This window comes from Hyperoodon ampullatus (assembly GCF_949752795.1).
Source record: "Hyperoodon ampullatus genome assembly, chromosome: X".
NCBI classification, from domain to species: domain Eukaryota; kingdom Metazoa; phylum Chordata; class Mammalia; order Artiodactyla; family Ziphiidae; genus Hyperoodon; species Hyperoodon ampullatus.
This window is the reverse complement of record NC_136913.1, coordinates 140,830,433-140,854,611: the sequence shown is the minus strand read 5'-3', so window position 1 is coordinate 140,854,611 and position 24,179 is coordinate 140,830,433.

Below are 24,179 nucleotides of genomic sequence, written 5' to 3'. Positions count from 1 at the left end.
GGAGCATTGTGATGAAAAGCGCTTGGAGCATTGTGATGAGAATTGTCATGGAGCATTGTAATGACAAGGGCATGGAGCATTGTGATGACCAAGGCCACTGAGAATTTTGATGCCAACGTCGTGATACATTGTGATGACAAGCACATGGAACTTGCTATGACAGGTGTCATGGAGCATTGTGATGACAAGTGCATGGATAATTGTGATGACAATAGCATGTAACTTTGTGATGAGAAATGTCTTGGAGCATTGTGATGACAAGGACGTGGAGAATTGTGATGACAAGGGACATGGAGCACTGTAATGACCAGGGCATTAAGCATTGTGATTTCAAGACCGTGGAGCATTGTGATGAGAAGGTCATGGATAACTGGGATGACGAGTGTCATGGAGCACTGTAATGACAAGGGAAATGGAGCATTTTGATGACAGGTGTCATGGATCATTGTGATGATAGGGGTCATGGAGCATTCTGATGACAAGCTTGTGGAGTATTCTGATGACACTGGCATGGAGCATTGTGATGAAAAGGGCATGGAGCATTGTGATGAAAAAGGCATGGAACCTTTTCATGACAGGGTTCAAGGAGCATTCTGACGACAAGTGTCAGGGAGCATTTTGATGACAAATTTCATGCAGCATTGTGATGACAGGCATCATGGAGCGTTGTGATGACAAGTGTTATGTAACATTGTGATCACAAGGGTTTGGAGAATTGTGATGACAGAGGTCATGGATCATTTTCATTTCAAGGAGCATTGAGCATTGTGATGACATGAGCATGAAGCAATGTGAACCCAAGGTTCACCGAGGATTTTGATGACAATTGGAATGGAGTATTGTGATGTCAAGTGCATGGAGCATTGTGATGACAATGTCATGAAGCATTTTGCTGACAAAGGCATGGAGCATTTTGATGACAAGAATCATGGAGCACTGTGATGACAAGCATCACGGAGCATTGTGATTACAGGGGTCATGGAGCATTGGGATGGCAAGGGCATGGATCATCGTGATGACAAGGGTCATGGAGCATTTTGATGACAAGAGTCCCGGATCATTGTGTTGTCAGGGGTCATGGAGCATTGTGATGACAGTGGTAATGGAGCATTGTGATGACAGGTTCATGGTGCATTGTGATGAGAAGGTCATAGAGCATTGGGCTAAAAATATTCATGGAGTATTGTGAAGGCGGGGGTCATGGAGCATTGTGATGACAAGGGAATGGAGCATTGTGATGACAAGGGAATGGAGCATTGTGATAAGAAAACATTGGAGCCTTGTATTGACGAGTCTCATGGAGCATTCTGATGAAAAGGGGCATGGAGAATTGTGATTACATGGGTCTTGGAACATTGTGAAGAAAAGGGCATGGATCATTGTGATGAAAAAGTCATGGAGCCTTGTCATGACTGGGTTCAAGGAGCATAATGACGACAAGTGTCAGGGAGCATTGTGATGACAAGTGTATTGAACATTGTGATGACAAAGGTCATGGAGAATTGTGATGAGAAGACCATGGATAATTGTGATGTAGAGCGTCATGGGGCATTGTGATGACAAGTTTTATGGAACACTGTGATCACAAGGGTTTGGAACATTGTGATGACAGAGGTCATGGAGCATTTTGATTTCATTGTAATGAAAATAGCATGAAACATTATGATGATGGGCATGGTTCATTGTGATGACAGGGTTCATGGAGCACGGAGATGAAAAGGGGCATGGAGCATTGTGATTACAGGGGTCTTGGAGCATTGTGATGAGACGTTCATGGAGCATTGGGCTAAAAATGTTCATGGAGAATTGTGATTACAGGGGCCATGGAGCACTGTGATCACAAGGGTCATGGAGCATTGTGATGACAAGGGTCACGGAATATTCTGATTAAAGGTGTCATGGAGCATTGGGATGACAAGGGCATGGATCATTGTGATGACAATATCATGGAGATTTTTGATGACAAGAGTCCCGGATCATTGTGTTGTGAGGGGTCATGGAGCGCGGGGATGACAGTGGTCATGGAGCATTGTGATGACAGGGGTCATGGTGCATTGTGATGAGAAGGTCATGGATCATTGGGCTGAAAATGTTCATGGAGTATTGTGATGACAGGGGTCATGGAGCATTGTGATGACAAGGGAATGGAGCATTGTGATGACAAGGTCCTGGAGCATTGTGCTGAGAAGACCATGGAGTCTTGTGATGACAATTCTCATGGTGCATTCTGATGAAAAGCGGCATGGAGCATTGTAATTAATGAGGTCTTGGAGCATTGAGATGACAAGGGCATGGAGCATGGTGATGAGAAGGCCATGGAGCTTTCTGATGACATGTGTCATGGAGCTTTGTGAAGACAAACACATGGAGCATTGTGATTACCGGGGTCTTGGAGCATTGTGATGAAAAGGGCATAGATCATTGCGATGAAAAATGCATGGAGCCTTGTCATGACAGGGTTCTAGGAGCATACTGAAGACAAGTGTCAGGGAGAATTGAGATGACAAGTGTATTGAGCATTGTGATGACAAAGGTCATGGAGCATTGTGATGAGAAGACCATGGATAATTGTGATGACGAGCTTAATGGGGCGTTGTGATGCCAAGTGTTATGGAACATTGTGATCACAAGGGTTTGGGGCATTTTGGTGTCAGAGGTCATGGAGAATGTTGATTTCATTGTGATGACAATAGCATGAAGCATTATGATGATGGGCATGGTGCATTGTGATGACAGGGTTCATGCAGCATTGAGATGAAAAGTGGCATGGAACATTGTGATGACAAATGTCATGAAGCATTGTGATGACTGGAGTCACGGAGCATTGTGATGACAGTGTTCATGGAGCATTGTGATGACAAGGGCATGGAGAATTGGGATGAAAGGGGCATGGAGCATTGGTCTGACATGTTTCATGGATTATTGTGATGAGAGAGGGCATGGCCACATTGGTCTGACATGTTTCATGGATTATTGTGATGACAGAGGGCATGGCACATTGTGATAACTAGCGCATGGAGCATTGTGATGACAAGGTCATTGATTATTGTGAAGAAAGGTGTCAGGGAGCATTGTGGTGACATATGTCACAGTGCATTGTGATGACAATGGCACTGAACATTGTGATGCCAAGTGTCATGGAGAAATGTGATGACAAATGTAATGCAGCATTGTGATGACAAGGACTGGGACCATTGTGATGACAAAGGTAATGGAGCATTATGATGACAAGGGAATGGATCATTGTGATGACAAGGGTCATGGAACATTTTGACGACAAATGTCCCAGATCATTGTGTTGTCAGGTTTCATGGAGCATTGTGATGACATGTGTCATGGAGCATTGTGATGAGAGGGGTCATGGAGCATTGTGATGACAAGGGTCTTGGAGCATTCTGATGACAAACTTGTGGAGTATTATGATGACAATGGCATGGAGCATTGTGAGAAAAAGGGCATGGAGCATTTTGATGAAAAAGGCATGGAGTCTTTTCAAGACAGGGTTCAAGGAGCATTCTGAGGAAAAGTGTCAGGGAGCATTGTGATGACAAGTGTATTGAGCATTGTGATGACAAAGTTCATGGAGCATTGTGATGACAAAGTTCATGGAGCATTGTGATGACAAGGGCATGGATTATTGTGATGACAGGCATCATGGAGCATTGTGATGACAAGTGTTATGGAGCGTTGTGATGACAAGTGTTATGGAACATTCTGATCACAAGTGTTTGGAGCATTGTGATGAGAGAGGTCATGGATCATTTTTATTTCAAGAATCATGGAGCATTGTGATGACAAGGGCATGAAGCAATGTGATCCCAAAGTTCATGGAGGATTGTGATGACACAGGTAATGGAGAATTGTGAGGCCAAGTGAATGGAGCATTGTGATGAAAAGGTTATGTATCATTTTGCTGACAAAGGCATGGAGCACCGTGATGACAAGTGTCATGGAGCTATGTGACAACAAGCGTCAAGGACCATTGTGATTACAAGGGTCATGGAGCATTGGGATGACAAGCGCATGGAATATTCTGATGAAAAGTGGCATGGATCATTTTGATAGCTGTGGTCATGTAGCATTGTGATGACATGGGTCATGGAGCATTGTGATGAGAAAGTCATGGAGCATTGGGCTGAAAATATTCATGGAGTACTGTGATGACAGGTGTCATGGAGCATTGTGATGAGAAAGGAATGGAGCAATGCGATGAGAAGGTCCTGGAGCATTGTGATGAGAGGGCCATGGTGCCTTGTGATGACAAGTGTCATGGAGCATTGTGCTAACAAAGGCATGGAGCATTGTGATGACAAGGGACACAGAGCATTGTGAAGAAAAGTTCATGGAGCATTGTGGTGACAAAGATCACAGAGCCTCGTGTGACGAGGACATGGATCATTGGTCTGACAATTTTCATGGATTATTTTGATCACAGTGTGCATGGAGCATTATGATGACAAGGGCATGGAGCATTGTGGTGACAAAGATCACAGAGCCTTGTGTGACCAGGGCATGGACCATTGTGATGACAAAGGTCATGAAGCATTGTGATGACTGGAGTCACGGAGCATTGTGATGACAGGTGTCATGGAGCATTGTGATGACAAGGGAATTGTGCATTGTGATGAGAAAGCCATGGACCATTCTGAAGACATGCATCATGGAGCTTTGTGATGACAAGGACATGGAGCATTTTGATTCCATGTGTATGGAGCCTTGTGATGACAAGGGTCATGGAGCCTTGTGATGACAAGGCTGTGGAACATTTTGATGACTGGGATCATGGAGCATTGTTATGACAGTGGTAATGGAGCATTGTGATGACAAGGCCATGGGGCATTGGTCTGAAAAGTTTCATGGATTATTGTGATGAGAGTGGGACTGGAGCACTGTGATGAAAAGGGCCTGGAACACTGTGGTACAGGGTTCATGGAGGACTGTAATGACAAGGGCATGGAGCATTGTTATGAGAAGGGCATCGAACATTGTGATGACAAGCGTCATGGACATTTGTGATGACAAGAGCATGGAGCAATGTGATGAGAAGGTTCCTGGAGCATTGTGATGACAATGACATGGAGCATTGTGATGCCAAGGGTCATTGAACTTTGTGATGACAAAAGTTATGGAGAAGTTTGATGACATGTGTTATGGATCATTTTGAGTTCAGGGGTCATGGAGCACTGTGATGATAAGTGCATGTAGTATTGTGATTACAGGGGTCATGGAACATTGTGATGAGAAGGGTGAGGGAGTATTGTGATGACTAGTTATGGAACAGTGTGATATCAGGGGTGACAGAGCATTTTGATGAGAAGTGCAGGGAGCATTGCGATGACAAGCTGGTGGAGCATTGTGTTGACAAGCGCATGGAGCATTGTGATGACAAGTGTCTTTGCGTATTGTGCTGAGAAAGGCATGGAGCATTGTGATGACAAGGGTCATGGAGCATTGTGATGAAAAGTTCATGGAGCATTGTGGTGACAGGTCACAGAGCCTTGTGATGACGAGGGCACTGACCATTGTGATCACAAAGATCATGAAGCATTGTGATGAATGGAGTCACGGAGCATTGTGATGACAGCGGCATGGAGCATTGTGATGACAGGGGCATGGAACATATTGATGGTAAAACCCTGAAGCATTGTGATGAGAAGACCATGGGTAATTGTGATGACGAGCATCATGGAGCACTGTACTGACAAGGGGCATGGAGCATTGTGATGACAGGTGTCAGGGAACATTGTGATGACAGAGGTCATGGAGCATCGTGATGACAAGGGCATGGAGTATTGTGATGACAAGGGCTTGGAGCATTGTGATGACAAGTGTCATGGAGCATTGTGATGACAATGGCATGGAGCATTGTGATGACAACCTCATGGATTATTGTTAACATAGGTGTCAGGGAGCATTGTGATGACATATGTCATGTTCCATTGTGATGCCAATGACATGGAGCATTGTGATGCCAAGTGTCATGGAGGATTGTGATGACAAAGGTAAAGGAGCTTTGTGATGACAAGGGCATGGATCATTGTGATGACAAGGGCCATTGAGAATTTTAATGAACAGGTCTTGAAACACTGTGATGACAAGCGCATGGAGCTTGCTATGACAGGGGTCCTGGAGCATTGTGATGACAAGTTCATGCAGAATTGTGATGAGAAGAGCATATAAAATTGTGAGGAGAAGTGTCAAGGAGCATTGTGATGATAAGTACGTGGAGAATTGTGATGACAAGGGACATGGATCATTGAGATGACCAGGGCATGGAGCATTGTGATGGTAAAACCCTGAAGCATTGTGATGAGAAGACCTTGGGTAATTGTAATGACGAGCATCATGGAGCACTGTACTGACAAGGGGCATGGAGCATTGTGATGACAGGTGTCAGGGAACATTGTGATGACAGAGGTCATGGAGCATTGTGCTGACAAGGTCATGGAGTATTGTGATGACAAGGGCTTGGAACATTGTGATGACAAGTGTCATGGAGCATTGTGATGACAATGGCATGGAGCATTGTGATGACAACGTCATGCATTATTGTTAAGATAGGTGTCAGGGAGCATTGTGATGACATATGTCATGTTCCATTGTGATGCCAATGACATGGAGCATTTTGATGCCAAGTGTCATGGAGGATTGTGATGACAAACGTAAAGGAGCTTTGTGATGACAAGGGCATGGATCATTGTGATGACAAGGGCCATTGAGAATTTTAATGACCAGGTCTTGAAACATTGTGATGACAAGCGCATGGAGCTTGCTATGACAGGGGTCCTGGAGCATTGTGATGACAAGTGCATGCAGAATTGTGATGACAAGAGCATATAACATTGTGAGGAGAAGAGTCAAGGAGCACTGTGATGATAAGAATGTGGAGAATTGTGATGACAAGGGACATGGAGCATTGAGATGACCAGGGCATGGAGCATTGTGATGGTAAAACACTGAAGCATTGTGATGAGAAGACCTTGGGTAATTGTGATGACGAGCATCATGGAGCACTGTACTGACAAGGGGCTTGGAGCATTGTGATGACAGGTGTCAGGGAACATTGTGATGACAGAGGTCATGGAGCATTGAGATGACAAGGGCTTGGAGCATTGTGATGACAAGGGCTTGGAGCATTGTGATGACAAGTGTCATGGAGCATTGTGATGACATTGGCATGCAGCATTGTGATGACAAGGGACATTGAGAATTTTTATAACAATGTCATGAAGCATTGTGATGACAAGCATATGGAGCTTGCTATGACATGGGTCAGGGAGCATTGCGATGACAAGTGCATGGAGAATTGTGATGACAAAAGCATTTATCATTGTGATGAGAAGTGTCATCGAGCATTGTGATGACAAAGAGGTTGAGAATTGTGATGACAACGGACATGGAGCATTGTGATGACCAGGGCATGGAGCAATGTGATGTCAAGACGGTGGAGCATTGTGATGAGAAGGCCATGGATAATTGTGATGACGAGCATCATGGAGCATTATGATGACAAGAGCCGTGGAGCATTCTGACATAAGATATCACTTATGAAGGAAATGTAAACATGGCTACATATGAACAGAATTAGGAAAGAGAACAGTCTCACATTTACAAAACTTACTTATGCCTGCTTAAGGGGAAAGGAGAGGTGGGGAGATGAACAAAACCAGAGTTTGATATTAGCACAGGTACCATTGCATAATCCAAATACAGAAGAGACAAGACCTACTCCTTCCTCAGTGAACGTGACTCAACAGCCCTATTCCCGCAGAGGAATATATCTGACTAGTAAGAATCTTAACACCTACGTATTGATATGTCTCCATAAGGGAATCAAGTGTGTCTAGACCGGCATAAACACGTCAGTGAAAATCAGCTCAACCTCATTATATAAATGAATTTCAAAAACAAAACACAAAAACAGTGAAATTCTAACACAATTACTTCAGGTGTTCTGATGAAACCTGGAATGACCCTATCTAAAATGACAGCTGGATGAGACATAAGGCTGGACACTTGGGACTGAGTGGATTGGTGAGATTGGATGAGAAAATGCAGACCGTTTAAAGCAATAATGCATGCCACCAATTCCATGGGTCCCAAGTCGACAGGTAAAAGGGAATATCACTACAGTTATAACATGTATGGGAAACGTAGAGAATGGAAACACTGTGAATACGAAAGGATTCTAAAACTCAACTAGTAGTCCCTATCCTGGTTCTCCAGTTTGAGTTTCCAACTGCTTTACTATCAATCTCCCAACTTGGAGAGACAGACCCTTTAAGCTCCTGGTTCGCACAGGTTGCCAATTTGGCAGAGGATGAAAGGGAAGAGGGAGAACCAATGAGAGAGTAGCTGTTAGGCATTTGGACGGGCACATGTCACCCTAATTTCCCGTCAGGAAGAAATATTAACCAAAGTCTCAGTCACCCGCCAGGAACCAGTACAGGTCCTCAACCAAAATTGTGGATTTGCTGTCAGCTTACAAAAAACGAGTTGAAAAATGGAGCTCTGGGGCACAGAAATTCAAAAACTGGCAGCGTAATGCACAGCAACTATAGTCCAAAAATCGTTTGAGGGATGGCAATGAGGCGGACTTGAAAACGAGACACAATAGCATGAAACAAATTTCAAGAGGTCCTTTGGAATTGCCTTTTAAGCACAGTAAGAGGGGCTCATTGTCGACACTGATGCACTTGGCCAAAAAGTGCATATGAGTTTTCTCCAGAATATATTCAGGAGAAAATGCATATGCCCTTTTTGGCCAAGCAAGTAAGCGGGCAATGCAAATCTGCACTACAAAGCAGTATCACTTCCCACTGGACAAAAGGGACATCTGCAAAATGTGTAAAAACTAGAAAGGCAACACAGGCCCTGGAGAACAGGGAGCCTAGTTATGCTGATGGGCGGGATGTAAATTGCCAACTGCCTCTCTGGAAGAATGCATTGTGTTCCCCCAAAAAAGTAAACAACAGAGCTACAGAGCCAAGTGCACTTCCAGTCTAGGGAATATACCTTGGGAAAACTGAAAATCAATAAGACAGAGCCACCCCAAAATTTAGGGCTGCACTGCTTACAAGAACCTCAACTTGGATACACCTGAAATATCCCAGGAAAGACAAAAATGTTTCAAGAAATTGTGGTACTTACGTACGATGGAATATCTCTCAGCCATGAAATCAATGTCATAAGGCCAGTAGCAGCAAAATGAGTGGATTCAGGTATGATGATTCTAAGGAAAATAAGTCACAGAGAAAAAGAAACTTATCATAAGATATCACTTATCAAGGTCCTGTAAACATGGCTACACATGAAGTGAGTTAGGAAAGAGAAAAGTGTCTCACATTCAGAAAATACCCTTATGCCTTCTTAAGAGGGAAGGAGAGGTGTGGTGATGCATAAAACCAGAGATTGATATTAGTACAGGTACCGTTCCAAAATCCAAATACGGAATAGACAAGACCTAAACTTTCCTCAGTTAAAGGAACTCAAAACCCCATATTTCCCTCAGAGGAATACATCTGACTAGTATAAATCTTAAAAGCTATGTATCGATATGTCTCCATAAGGTAATCAAGTGTGTCTAGACTGGCATAAACATGGCAGTGAGAATCAGCTCAAACCCACTAAGGAGGTATTTCAATAACAAAACAAAAAATCAGGGAAATTCTTTAAAATTCCTTCAGGGGCTCTGATGAAACCTGGAATGACACTATCTATAATGACAGCTGGATGTGGCATAAGGCTGGACACTTGGGACTGAGAGGAGTGGTGAGATTCGGTGAGCAAATGCAGACCATTTAGAGCAATAATGTGTGGCACACATTCCAAGGGTCCCAACTCTCCAGGTTGAAGGGAATATTACTACATCTATAACATGTACGGGAAACCTAGAGAATTGACACACTGTGAATACGAAAGGTTTCTAAAACTCAACTAATAGTCCCTTTCCTGGTGCTCCGATTTGAATTTCCAAATGCTTTACTATCAATCTCCCAACTTAGAGAGACAGCCCCCCCTTTAACCTCCTGGTTCTCACATGTTGCCAATTTGGCAGAAATTGAAAGGAAGATGGACAACCAATGAGAGAGTAGCTGTTAGGCATTTGGACCGGCATTAGTCACTCTAATTTCCTGGCAGAAAGAAGTATTAGCCAAAGTCTCAGCCACCCGCCGTGAACCAGTATAGGTCCTGAACCAAAATTTTGGACTTGCGGTCAGCTCACAAAAAACGAGTTGAAAAATGGAGCTCAGGGGCACAGCAATTCACAAACAGGCAGAGTAATAAAGGAAAACTTTCGTCCACAAATCTGTTGAGGGAAGGCAACAAGGTGGACTAGAAAGCGAGCCAGGATAGCAGGAAACAGATTTCAAGAGGTACATTGGAATCGCCTTTAAAGCACAGGAAGAGGGGCACAAATTCGACAATGATGCAATGGGCCAAAAAGTGCGTATGCGTTTTCTCCTGAATATATTCAGGAGAAAACGCATACGCCGTTTTTGGCCGAGCAAGCAAGCGGGCAAAGCAAATCTGCACTACAAAGCAGTATCACTTCCCACCGGACAAAAAGGACATCCGCAAAATGTGTAAAAATTAGAAAGGCAACACAGGCCCTAGAGAACAGGGAGCCTAGTTATGCTGATGGGCGGGATGTAAAATGTCAACTGCCTCTCTGGCGGAGTGCATTGTATTCCCTAAAACAAGTAAACAACAGAGCTACAGAGCCAAGTGCACTTCCAGTCTAGGGAATATACCTTGGGAAAACTGAAAATCAATAAGACAGAGCCACCCCAAAATTTAGGTCTGCACTGCTTACAAGAACCTCAACTTGGGTACACCTGAAATATCCCAGGAAAGACAAAAATGGTTCAAGAAATTGTGGTACATACGTACGATGGAATATCCCTCAGCCATGAAATCAATGTCATAAGGCCAGTAGCAGCAAAATGATTGGATTCAGGTACGATGATTCTAAGTGAAATAAGTCACAGAGAAAAAGAAATTTTTCATAAGATATCACTTATGGAGGTCCTGTAAACATGGCTACACATGAACTGAGTTGGGAAAAAGAACTGAGTCTCACATTTAAAAAACACTCTTATGCCTGCTTAAGTGGGAAGGAGAGGTGGGGTGATGAATAAAACCAGAGTTTGATATTAGTACATGTACCGTTCCCAAAACCAACTATGGAAGAGTCAATCCCTACCCCTTCCTCAGTGAAAGTGACACAAAACCCCATATTTCCCACAGAGGAATATATCTGATTAGTAAGAATATTAAAACATATGTATTGATATGTCTCCGTAAGGGAAACAAGTGTGTCCTAACTGGCATAAACATGGCAGTGAGAATCAGATCAAACACAATATAAAAAGGAATTTCTAAAACAAAACCAAAAAACATGGAAATTGTTTACAATTCCTTCAGGGGCTCTGATGAAACTTGTAATGACCCTATCTACAATGACAGCTGGATGTGACATAAGTCTGGACACTTGAGACTGAGAGGATTGGTGAGATTCGGTGAGCAAATGCAGACCATTTAAAGCAATAATGCGTGGCACACATTCCAAGGGATCCAAATCTCCCGGTTGAAGGGAATATTACTCCAGCTATAACATGTACGGGAAACCTAGAGAATGGACACACTCTGAATACGAAAGGTTTCTAAAACTCAACTAATTGTCCCTCTCCTGGAGCTCCGGTTTGACATTCCAACAGCTTTACTATCAATCTCCCAACTTGGAGAGACAGCCCCTTTAACCTCCTGGTTCGCACAGGTTGCCAATTGGCAGAGCATGAAAGTGAAGACGGAGAACTAATGAGAGAGTAGCTGTTAGGCGTCTGGACGGGCACATGTCACTGTAATTTTCTGGCAGGAAGAAAAATCAACCAAAGTCTCAGCCACCCGCTGCGCACCAGTATAGGTCCTGAAGCACAATTTTGGACGTGCGGTCAGCTCACAAAAAACGAGTTGAAAAATGGAGCTCAGGGGCACAGCAATTTACAAACTGGCAGTGTAATAAAGGACAACTATCGTCCAAAAATATGTTGAGGGAATGCAATGAGGCAGACTTGAAAGCGAGCCAGAAATGCAGGAAACAGATTTCAAGAGGTACTTTGGAATCGACTTTAAAGCACAGGAAGAGGTGCACAACTTCGACAATGATGCACTTGGCCAAAAAGGGTGTAGGCGTTTCCTCCAGAATATAATCAGGAGGAAACACATACGCCCTTATTGGGCAAGCAAGCAAGCGGGCAATGAAATTCTGCAGTACAAAGATATATCACTTCCCAGCGGTCAAAAGGGACATCTGCAAAATATGTAAAAAACAGAAAGGCAAGACAGGCCCTGGAGAACAGGGAGCCTAGTTATTCTGATGGGCGGGATGTAAATTGCCAACCGCCTCTCTGGAGGAGTGCAATGTTTTCCCTAAAGCAATTAAACAACAGAGCTACAGAGCCAAGGGCACTTCCAGTCTAGGGAATATACCTTGGGAAAACTGAAAATCAATAAGACAGAGCCACCCCAAAATTTAGGGCTGCACTGCTTACAAGAACCTCAACTTGGGTCCACCTTAAATATCGCAGGAAAGACAAAAATTGATCAAGAAACTGTGTTACTTACGTAAGATGGAATATCCCTCAGCCATGAAATCAATGTCATAAGGTGAGTAGCAGCAAAATGTGTGGATTCAGGTACGATGATTCTAAGTGAAATAAGTCACCGAGAAAAAGAAACTTATCATAAGATATCACTTATGAAGGTCCTGTAAACATGGCTACACATGAACTGAGTTAGGAAAGAGTACAGAGTAACGAATCTTATCATAAGATATGACTCATAGCGGGAATGTACACATGGCTACACATGAACTGTATTTCTAACACAACAGAGTCACACATTTAGAAATCAATCTTCTACCTGCTTAAGGGGAAAGGCGAGGTGGGGTAATGCATAATACCACAGTTTTAAATTAGCACAGATACCAATACATAATAAGTATGTAATAGACAACACCTACTCCCAGCACAATGAACTGGACTCAACACCCCCTATTCATTGCAGAGGAATATATCTGACTTTAAGTATTTTAAAACATATGTATTCTCATGTTTCCATAAAGGAATCATGTGTGTGTATAACGTCATGAACACTGCACTGAAATTCAGCTAAACCCCCCGTATAAAAAATAAATTTCAAAAGCAAAATGCAAAAAGAGCGAAACAGAGAGAAATTCTTAAAAATTACGTTCAGGGCCTGTGATGCAACATGGATTGACCAACTTTACACCCACCTGTGGATGAGACATAAGACTGGACACTTGGAGCTGACAAGATTGCTGAGGTTGTGTGAGCAAAAGAACACCACTTAAAGCAATACTTTGTGCTACCCATTCTAGTGGTCCCAACACTCCAGGTTTAAGGGAATCTTCCTACAGTTAAAAATGCATGGGAAACCCAGTGGTTGGTACACTGTGTAATCGGGAAAGTTTTCTAAAAGGTACATCATTTTTCCTTTCATCGTGCTGGGCTTCGCCATTCCATCTGCATTACTGAAAATCTCCCCACTTGGAGTTTCAGCGGCTTTACCCTCCTGTTATGCACAGTTTGCAAATTGTGCAGAGGATGAACAGGAAGAGGGGAAACAAATGAGAGATTAGCTGTAGGTGTTTGGATGGGCACATGTCTCTCTAGTTTCACCTCAGGAAGAAGAATTAAACAAAGGCTCAGCCTGTAGCCCCGGAACCAGACTAGGGCCTAAAGCCATCCTGCGGTATTGCAGCCATCTCACAAATAGGCGATTTGAAAAATGGAAATCAGGGGCACAGCTATTCACAAACTTGCAGAGTTATAAGGGACAACTATCATCCAGAAATATATTGAGGTAAGGCAGTGAAGAGGATTTGAATGCAAGGCAGAATTGAAGGAAACAGATTTCAAGAGGTAGATTGGAGTCGTCTTTAAAGCACATGAAAAGTGACAGAACTTCGACAATGATGTCCTTGGCGGAAAAGGGAGTATGTGTATTTTCTTGAATATATTCAGGAAAAAATGCATACGCCCTTTTTGGCCAAGCAAGCCATCAGGCATTGCAAATCCACACTACATAGAAGTGTCACTTACCTCCGGTCAAAAGGGCCATCCGCAAATAATGTAAAAACCACAAATACAAGACAGGCCATGTAGAAAAGGGAGCCTGGTTATGCCGATGGACAGAATGTAAATTGTCAACAGCCTCTCTGGAGAACTGTATGTTGTTTTCTAAAACAGAGTTACAGAGCATAGCACACTTCCACTCATGGGCGTGTATTTTGGGAAAATTAAAAATCCACAACACACAGCCACCCCAAAGTTTATGGCTGCTCTGTTTACAAGAACCTCAACTTCGGTACACTTTAAATACACCAGAAAAGGAAAAAAAAATAATGGATAAAGATGTTGTGGTACTTATATACAATGGAATGTCACTCAGACATACAATCAATGTCATAAGGCCAATAGCAGCATAATGAGTGGCTTTAGGTACGATGATGCTAAGTGAAATGAGCAACAAAGAAAAAGAAACTTACTGTAATATATCACTTATAGAGGGAATGTAAACATGGATACACATGAACTGAATTTCAAAAGAGAACAGAGTTACACATTTAGAAAACACACTTATGCCTCCTTAAGGGGAAAGGTGACGTGGGGTGATGTGTAAAAGCAGAGTTTGAAATTAGCACAGATACCATTCCATATACCAAATATGTAATAGACAAGACCTACTCCTTTCTCAATGAACTGGACACAAAACACCCTATTCACTGAAGAGGAATATATCTGACTGCTAATAATCTTGAAACCTATGAATTTATATGTCTCCATAATGGAATCAAGTGTATGTAGATTGGCATAAACACAGATCAATGGAACAGGACAGAAAGCTCAGAGATAAACCTACATAACTATGGCTATCTCATCTATGACAAAGGAGCTAAGGATATACAATGGAGAAAAGACAGTTTCTTCAGTAATTGGTGCTGGGAAAACTGGACCCCTACACATAAAAGAATGAAATTAGGACACTCCATAACACCATACACAAAAATAAACTCTAAATTGATTAGAGATCTAAATATAAGACCAGACAGTATAAAACACATAGAGGAAACCATAGGCAGAACACTCTATGACATAAATCACAGCAAGATCCTTTTTGACCCACCTCATAGAGAAATGGAAATAAAAACAGAAATCAACAAATGGGACCTAATGAAACTTAAAAGCTTTTACACAGTTCAGGAAAACATAAACAAGATGCAAAAACAACCCTCAGAATGGGAGAAAATATTTTCAAATGAAGCAATTGACAAAGGATTAATCTCCAAACTTTACAAGCACCTCATGTAGCTCAATATCACAAAAACAAACAACCCAATCCAAAAACGGGCAGAAGACCTAAATAGACATTTCTCCAAAGAAGATATACAGATTACCAAGAAACACATGAAAGGATGCTGAACATCACTAATCATTAGAGAAATGCAAATCAAAACTACCGTGAGGTATCACCTCACAGCAGTCAGAGTGGCAATCATCAAAAAAAATCTACAAAACAATAAATGCTGGAGAGGCCTTTATTGGAGAAAAGGGAACACACTTGCACTGTGGGTGGGAATGTAAATTGATATGGGCACTAGGGAGAACAGTACGGAGGTTCCTTTAAATAACTAACAATAGAAGTACCAAACGACACATCAATCCAACTACTGTGCATTTGCCTTGCGAAAACCATAATTCAAAAAGAGTTTTGTACGAAAATGTTCATTTCAGCTCTATTTACAATAGCCAGGACATGGAAGCAACCTAAGTGTCCATCGACAGATTAATGGATAAAGAAGTTCTGGCACATATATACAATGGAATATTACTCAGCCATAAAAAGAAGCAAAACTGACTTATTTGTACTGAGGTGGATGGATTTAGAATCTGTCCTACACAGTGAAGTATGTCAGAAAGTGAAAAACAAATACTGTATGTTAACAGAGATATACGGAATCTAATGAAGAAAAAAAAAAGATTTTGAAGAACTTAGTGGCAGGACAGGATTAAGGACACAGAAGTAGAGAAAGGACTTGAGGACACCGGAAGGGGGATGGGTAGGCTGGGACGAAGTGAGAGAGTGGCATGGACTTAAATACATTACCAAATGAAACACTCATAGCTACTGGGATGCTGCCACATAGAAGAGGGAGATCAGCTCGGTGCTTTGTGACCACCTAAAGGGGTGGGATATGGAGTGTGGGAGGGAGATGCAAGAGGGAGGGGATCTGGTGACATTTGTATATGTATAGCTGATTCACTTTGTTATACAGCAGAAACAAACACTCAATTGTAAAGCAATTATACTCCAATAAACGTGTAAAAGGAAAAAAAAAGAAAGCCCAGCGATAAACCTACACACCTATGGTCAACTAATCTATGACAAAGGAGGCAAGACTATACAATGGAGATAAGACAGTCTCTTCAATCAGTGGTGCTGGGAAATATGGACAGCTACATGTAAAAGAATGAAATTAGAACACTCCCCAACACCATCCATAAAAATATATTCAAAATGGATTAGAGACCTTAATGTAAGACTGGACAGTATAAAACTCTGAGAGGAAAACTTACGAAGAATACTCTGACGTAAATCACAGCAAGATCTTTTTTGATCCACCTCCCATACTAATGAAATAAATAAGAAAACTAAACAGGTGGGACCTAATGAAACGTAAAAGCTTTTGCAAAGCAAAGGAAACTACAAACAAGACGAAAAGACAACCCTCAGAATGGCAGAAAATATTTGCAAACGAATCAATGGACAATTGCTTAATCTCCAATATATATAAACAGCTCATGCAGCTCAATATTAATAAAACAAACAACCCAATACAAAAATGGAAGAAGATCTAAATAGACATTTATTCCAAGAAGACATAGAGATGGCCAAGACACACATGAAAATCTGCTCAACATCTCTAATTATTAGAGAAATGGAAATCGAAACTACAATGAGGTATCATGTCACACCTGTTAGAATGGGCATCATCAGAAAATCTACAAACAACAAATCCTGGAGAGGGTGTGGTGATAAGGAACCTTCTTCCACTATTGTTGGGAATGTAAATCAATACAATCTCTATGGAGAACAGTATGGAGGTTCCTTTAAAAACTAAAAATAGAATTACCATATAATCCAGCAATCCCACTACTGGGCATATACCCAGAGAAAACCATAAATCAAAAAGACACATTCAACACAATGTTCATTGCAGCACTATTTACAATAGCCAGGTAATGAAAGCAACATAAGTGCCCACAGACAGACGAATGGATAAAGATGTGGTACATATATACAATGGAATATTACTCAGCAATACATAGGAATGAAATTGGGTCATTTGTAGAGACCTTGATGGATCTAGAGACTGTCATACAGAGTGAAGTAAGTCAGAAAGAGAAAAACAAATATTGTATATTAATGCATATATGTGGAACCTAGAAAAATGGTACAGGTGAACCGGTTTGAAGGGCAGAGATAGAGACACAGATGTAGAGAACAAACATATGGACACCAAGGGGGGAATAACATGTGAGGCTGGTGGTGGGATGAATTGGGAGACTGGGATTCACATGTGCACACTTATATGTATAAAATAGATATCCAATAAGAACCTGCTGTATAAAAGAAATAAATAAATTTTAAAAAAATTAAAAATAAATAAATAACATTTAATAAAAAAACAGAAAAAATGTTTTTCCCTTCATATAGACGTCTTTATATTAATGCATTATTTCCATGTTTATATCTGTAAATTAAAAAAAAAGAGGAATAAATAAAATCTACTTGAACCAAAAAGAAAAAAAGAAAAAAAAAAAAAAAAAAAAAAAAACAGAACCTACCAGTTATACAGAGGAAAATTGTATCAGGGCACTTGCTCCAGTGGTAAAAATTCTTAAGTTGGTCAGAGGTGGGAAATCGTCTCCCATGCAGTCAGCAGCGCTCCCCCCAACAAGGAGCATCCTCATTGCAAAGCTGGGGGACTGTGTCGAGGCGTCTGTGAGTAAATGTGAGCTGAGCCCCAGTCCTGCTGCAGCTGAACTCTTCCCACCCTTTCCAGGTAAAACACCTGAATATGTACAAGAACTTGCAAGCCTAGAGAAAGGGCTGTGCAGTCACACAAGCGACAGCACGCAGGCCGACTTGGTGCCTGCAGGCCAGCCAGGATGGTCCTGGCACCAGATGCTCTTCTGGAAGCTTTCCATTTCCCTGCCTGAGATGCCCCTCCTGCCACGGCCCCCACTGCTTTTTTACTTCCTCACCTCTGCCTGGGGAGAAATTCCAGCGGCAGGTATGGGTGACACATCCTCTTCTTTAGCAGGTGGCAGCCTGGCAACTCCTGCAGAATATCCATCAGAGCCCCCCTCATACTGGGCCACCCACAAAGCCACGGCCCATCACACCCTCCCATGACCCCATCCCCGGCACTGCTGACGGGGCAGAGAATATGGCGCCAGGCACAGCAACAGGGGCTCTTGCTGACTGGAGAGGTGTTTATATTGACCTCAACCCAGGCACACCTGGGGAGGGCTGGCTGGCAGTGTCAGGCTGCCCAAATCAGCCAATCCTCACCCCTCAGGGGCTCACAGTTGCAGAAAATGAACCTTGCTAAATAGGCCAGGCCCAAGGAACAGGTGTGGGCTCCTGAGAGTCAGGATAGACAAGGGGCTGCAGCTGCGGCTTGTTTTCTTATCATTTTATCTGGTCTATGAGTGGAAAACAACTTCAAGAAGACACTATCCGAATGAGAGGAACCCTGGAGTCAATGAGAGGAGTGATGGTGGGTGGAGACAGAGGCCTGGTGCCCTAGCTGCAGTGGAAGTGTCTGGAAGACCAGGCAGAGAGAGGCTGCACAGAGTGATACCCAGGGTCACAGACCTCTCAGAGCTGCTGTTTGTTAGTTCAAGTCCTGCTCTGAGATGTTCTGTGTCAACTGTGAGCAACGGGTGAGATGGGGGTTCTCTGCAAGGTGGGCTATGTGCACAGTTCCTGTGTGACCCGCCTTGCTGGGGTACCAGCCCAGGGGAGCTCTGTATCCTGGGAAGGGCCTGACTAGGAGAGGCCCATGGGCTGCTGTGTAGCTGCACAGATGAGCTCCATACCCTGGGAGGGACTTGACCATGAGAGCCCCGTGGGCTGTGGGTTGGGTGGCACAGCCCAGGTGAGCTCCATATCCTGGGATTGGCCTGACCACGAGAGCCCCATGGGCTGCTGGAGACCTGGTAAAGTATATCAGGACAGTCAGTGAAGCCACCGAGGATATACATCAAGTAGCTCCTATTTCCTACACCCTGCTGGTCATTCTACCAACCACCAGGCCATGGCATTCTGTATTAGACTTCAATGATGACTTCTTCTGTATTCCTTTCATCTCAGAGTCACAAGAACTTTTGGCTTGTGAGTGGCAGGACACAGCATGCAACAAAAGCAATAATGCTGGGCCGTCCTGCTCCAATGGTTCAAAAATCCCCACACCATCATTGGGGAAATGTCCTCTAAAGACCTCAAAGTTCTACCTCTGTAAAAGGGAACCCTCCTTCAATATGCAGATGACATTCTGATCGCCAGGCCTACTAAAGACGCCTCTGCACTACCTAGCCAAGAAAGGATAGAAGGTGTCCAAGGAAAAGGCTCAATTATCCCAGGCTAACGTGACATGCCTGGGCTTCATTCTCACAGATATTCGGAGAAACCCATCCCAGGATAGGGAAGAAGCCATTTGCAGCCTTACCTCTTCTAAAACTAGAAGACAGCTTAAGGGTTCCTGGGGAGGCCACGGTTTTCTGCATCTGGATCCCTAACTACAGTCTAATAGCTTGGCCTCTACATGAAACACTGACACGAAATGATGATGATTCTTTTGAATAGAATCCAGAAGCAGCCTTTCAAGAATGGAAAGAGCAGTCAATTCAGGCCCTTGCCCAGGAACTCCCTAATTTAGCTAAACCCTTTGACCTTTGCATACCCGGTCAAAGGTAAATCACCCTTGGAGCCTTAGTGCAAAAACTGGGACCACTTTAAATGGAGCAACACAAGAATGCCCTTCAGGTATGATAAACTATGGTCACCAAGGGCTTTGCCCACTGCCCCATCAGGCCAGGATACTGGGGTATCTAAAAAGCTGGAAATCAGCAGCCCGCAAGGCCAGCTCCCTCCTAAGGGAAAAGGAACCCACGTGGTGATCCTAACCACCCATCATGCCCTGAAGTTGCAGGGGTCGCGCTGCGGACACACTGACCTCGAGTGAGGAGGCTCTCCAACTCCAACCTCCAGAGAGACAAACGGAGGCAATGGGCCCCCAAGATGACTCGTGTGACCATCACTTGACCTGGAGTTTCTCTCAGAAAGCAAGTCTGTGCCCCGAAAGAGCAGACTACTGCTTGCAGGACATACTGCACCCAGACGGGAGCTAACAAGCTTGGTGGAGGAAACGTATATCACGGTTTCACCATAGAAAACCCTACAGACACCACGGTGCTGCTGGCCAATATGACTGGCTGGACTGCTGGCTTCTTCAAATGGCAGTTGACTCAGTGGACGTCATGGTCCTGGATCACCACCGACCCTGGACTGTCTGGGAGTTGAGCGGGCAGGGCTTTGACACATGGTGCTGTTTGTACATTAATTCAGGGACATAATTACAGAAAGCACAGACTACTGGTCAGAGCATCTAGGTTGGCAAATACGTCAGCCTAAGTTCACCGAACAAATGTGGGGTGGGGTGAAACCTGCCACAGCATCATCTCTGTGCATCTCTTTCCTGGACCCTTAAAGGTCATTAGAATCTATAAAACTTCCAATGCTGGTGCTCAGGTGGACGAGCAGTGAGGCAGGAGGCCTTGGGACAATCAACCTCACCTGGAGGCTGCTGGGGAGAAGTTTTGCCCATCCCCCCATGTATGAGGGCTCCCACCTCAGCATGAAGCAGTTACAAAAGAGGTGTCTGCACCCTCAGCACCCCAAGAATGAGGAACGGGACAAAAAGCAGTGGAGTTGTTCGTCTCCGGCAACTTTCATTAAAAATTTCTGGGAGATAAAAAGAGAATCTGGGCAATAAAATATAGTCTAACCTGTTTTTCCTTTGTGCTTTGTCTAATTTCACGTGCTCCTAGGGTTCCGCATGCAGAGGTCCCACACCCAGAACTTCAGACCCGATTTCCTAGTGCAGAATGGCTGGGTCGACACCTCAGCTAGCGGGGTCCCATGCAGACTCTGCGACATAGAGCCTGAACTGCAGCCAACCCAGCCCTCGAGAGCTCCATCCCCTCCCTCCCGCTGACGCTGCTGGGACCCCTACACAGCAGCCCAGCCCAGAGTCCGCGGGGGAGTGCACGCTCTCACCTCTCCATTCTGTTTTCAAAATATAAAGTTTCCTTTGCTTCTGAACCAAACTCAGTCTTGATCTGTTGGCTCCAATGACACTGGGCACACGGACTCCTGTTGGGGTCCACTCTGGAGGATCAGTAACAGAAATTGAGAACATTGTAACTTCAATGAACAGATGTGTGAGCCAAACTGTAGTCAACCTAGAGCAGTGTATAAGGCTCGGGTAAAATAAGATGTTTCTAAGACTTACATCTGATATTTCCATCACTTTATTATAAGCATGTTTAGTGAAGACGTCTGTCTTATTTGTCAGGTCAACATTAGAGAAATGAAGTGATTTATTCCCAAGGATGTACATCGAATACTCTTGGCTGAAGCTTTAATCTTGTTTTGAATGCTTTTCCATTGAAAATGATACCTCTCTTTCAGCTTCCCCATTTCTGAGAAGTATAAAATCTTATAATTTATTATTACCAAAGGGGAAAGGTAGGTGAAGGGATAAATTAACAGTTTGGGATTAACACATACACACTGCTATGTATAAAACAGATCATCAACAAGGAACTACTGTATAGCACAGGGAACTACACTGAATATTTTGCAATAACCTATAAGGGGAAATAATCTGGAAAAGAATAGATATTTTTATTGACATCATCTATCAATGACAGATAAAATGTAAACTAAGCAAGGCCGATGGTGAGCACTTCTGACTCTGAAGATTTCAATCATCTAAAGTTTGGACTCTGCCTATTTCCCAAGGCCCTTAATGGACATATATGTAGCCATAGCTTAAAAATTCCCCAGTTTGGGGTTCAGGGAGGCACTGATTTGGAAAACTCCCTGGTGTTCTCCTTACATGCACGGGACCATTCCTACGGCTAAAACATGCCTGTCACACCTAGAGGATGGTACACCGTTTGATCAGAAACAGTTTGGAAAAGGCACCTCCTCTCCTCATCGCCTGGTGCTCGGGTTCACCCCTCCAGCATCTTTCCTAACAATCTCCTCACTTGGGGATATCAGCACCGTCAACATCCTGTTGAACACAGTTTGGAATTTATCCAGAGGATGAAGCAGAAGGATGAGAAAAATTTAGAGACAAGTCCTAGGTGTTCGGACAGGCACATGCCACTGTAATTTCCAATCCGGAAGACAAATTCATCAAAGGCTAGAATTGCCCACAGAAACAGAATAGGGCTAGAGGAAATCCCGCTGTTTTGTGTCCAGTTTCCAAAAACACAAGTTGAAAAATGGAACTCAGGGGCACTAAAATTCATGAAACTGCAGAGTTGAAAATATCTATCGTCAAAAAATGTCTTGAGGTAAGTCACAGAAAAGGACTTGTAAGCAAGGGAGAGTGGCAGGAAACAGATTTGAAGAGGTGGAAAGGACTCCCCATTAAAGCACAAGAAAAGGGGCTGAACATCGCCAATGATGCAGTTGGCCAAAAAGGGCGTATGCATTTTTTCTGAATATATTCAAGTAAAGGCCATACACACTTTTTATCCAACCAAACAGGTGGGCACTGGAAATCAATACTACAAAATGTATCACTTCACATCAGTCAGAAGGGCCATCCACATAAAGTGTAAACACCCGAAATGCAGGACAGGGTGAGGAGAAAAGGGAGCCCTGTGAGGCTGATAGTGGAAATGTAATTTGCCAATGGCCACTCTGGAGAAGTGCATTGTGTTTGCTAAAACATCTAAAAAATGAGCTACAGATCATAGGGCACTTGCACTCATGGGTGTATACCTTGGGAAAAACAAAAATCGACAGAAAACAGGCACCCCAACGTTTACCACCTCTCTGTTAAAAAGGGCCTCAACTTGGATATAAAATAAATGTCCCTGGAAGGATAAAATGGATAAAAGAGATGGGGTACTTATGTAGAGTGGAATATTACTCATCCAGAAATCAATGAAATAAGGCCAGTTGTAACAACTCTGTAGGAGATACATACGATCATTCTAAGTGACGTATGTCAGAAAGAAAAAGACACATATCATAATATGTCACTTAAAGGTGGAATCAAAAATGGCTACACATGAAATAAATTACAAAACAGAAACATAGTCAAATATGTAGAAAATAGACATAAGGCTGCTAAATGGTAAAGGTGGGGAAGTGTGAAGTATTATCCAGGAGGTTGAAATTAGGAAAGATACCATTCCAAGTACCAAATTGAATAACTGACAAGGCCTACACGATACCTCAAAGAACTGCACTCAGCCCACTCAAGTCACTGGAAAATAATACATATGACTGGTAAGCATCTGAAAAAGAAGTTATTGTTGTCTCACAGTACATGAATCAAGTGGTTGCACAGCAGCAAAAAACAGAGCTTTGAAAATCAGCTGTAACGAATATAAAAATAAATTTAAAAATATGTATAAAAACAGTGAGACAGGCAAAAATTCTTACAACTTTTGTTGAAGGGCTACGATGTAACATGGAATGAACACATGTAGACCCACAGCAGGATGATATATAAGGCTGGAAGCTATGCACGCAAAGACATGTTAGAGAGGATGGGTGAGGAAATGCAGACCTTTTAAAGTAATACAGCCTGGTACCCATTCCATGGGTCCCAAATCTGCAGGTTCAAGGGAATCTTCTGACAGCGAAAACATGCCTGGAAAACCAAGATGAATGTACACCGTGTGCTCAGGAAAGGTGTCTAAAATGCACCTCATTTTTGATCTCCTGGTGATGGGGTTCGCCATTCCAGCCACATTACTAACAATCTCCCCACTTGG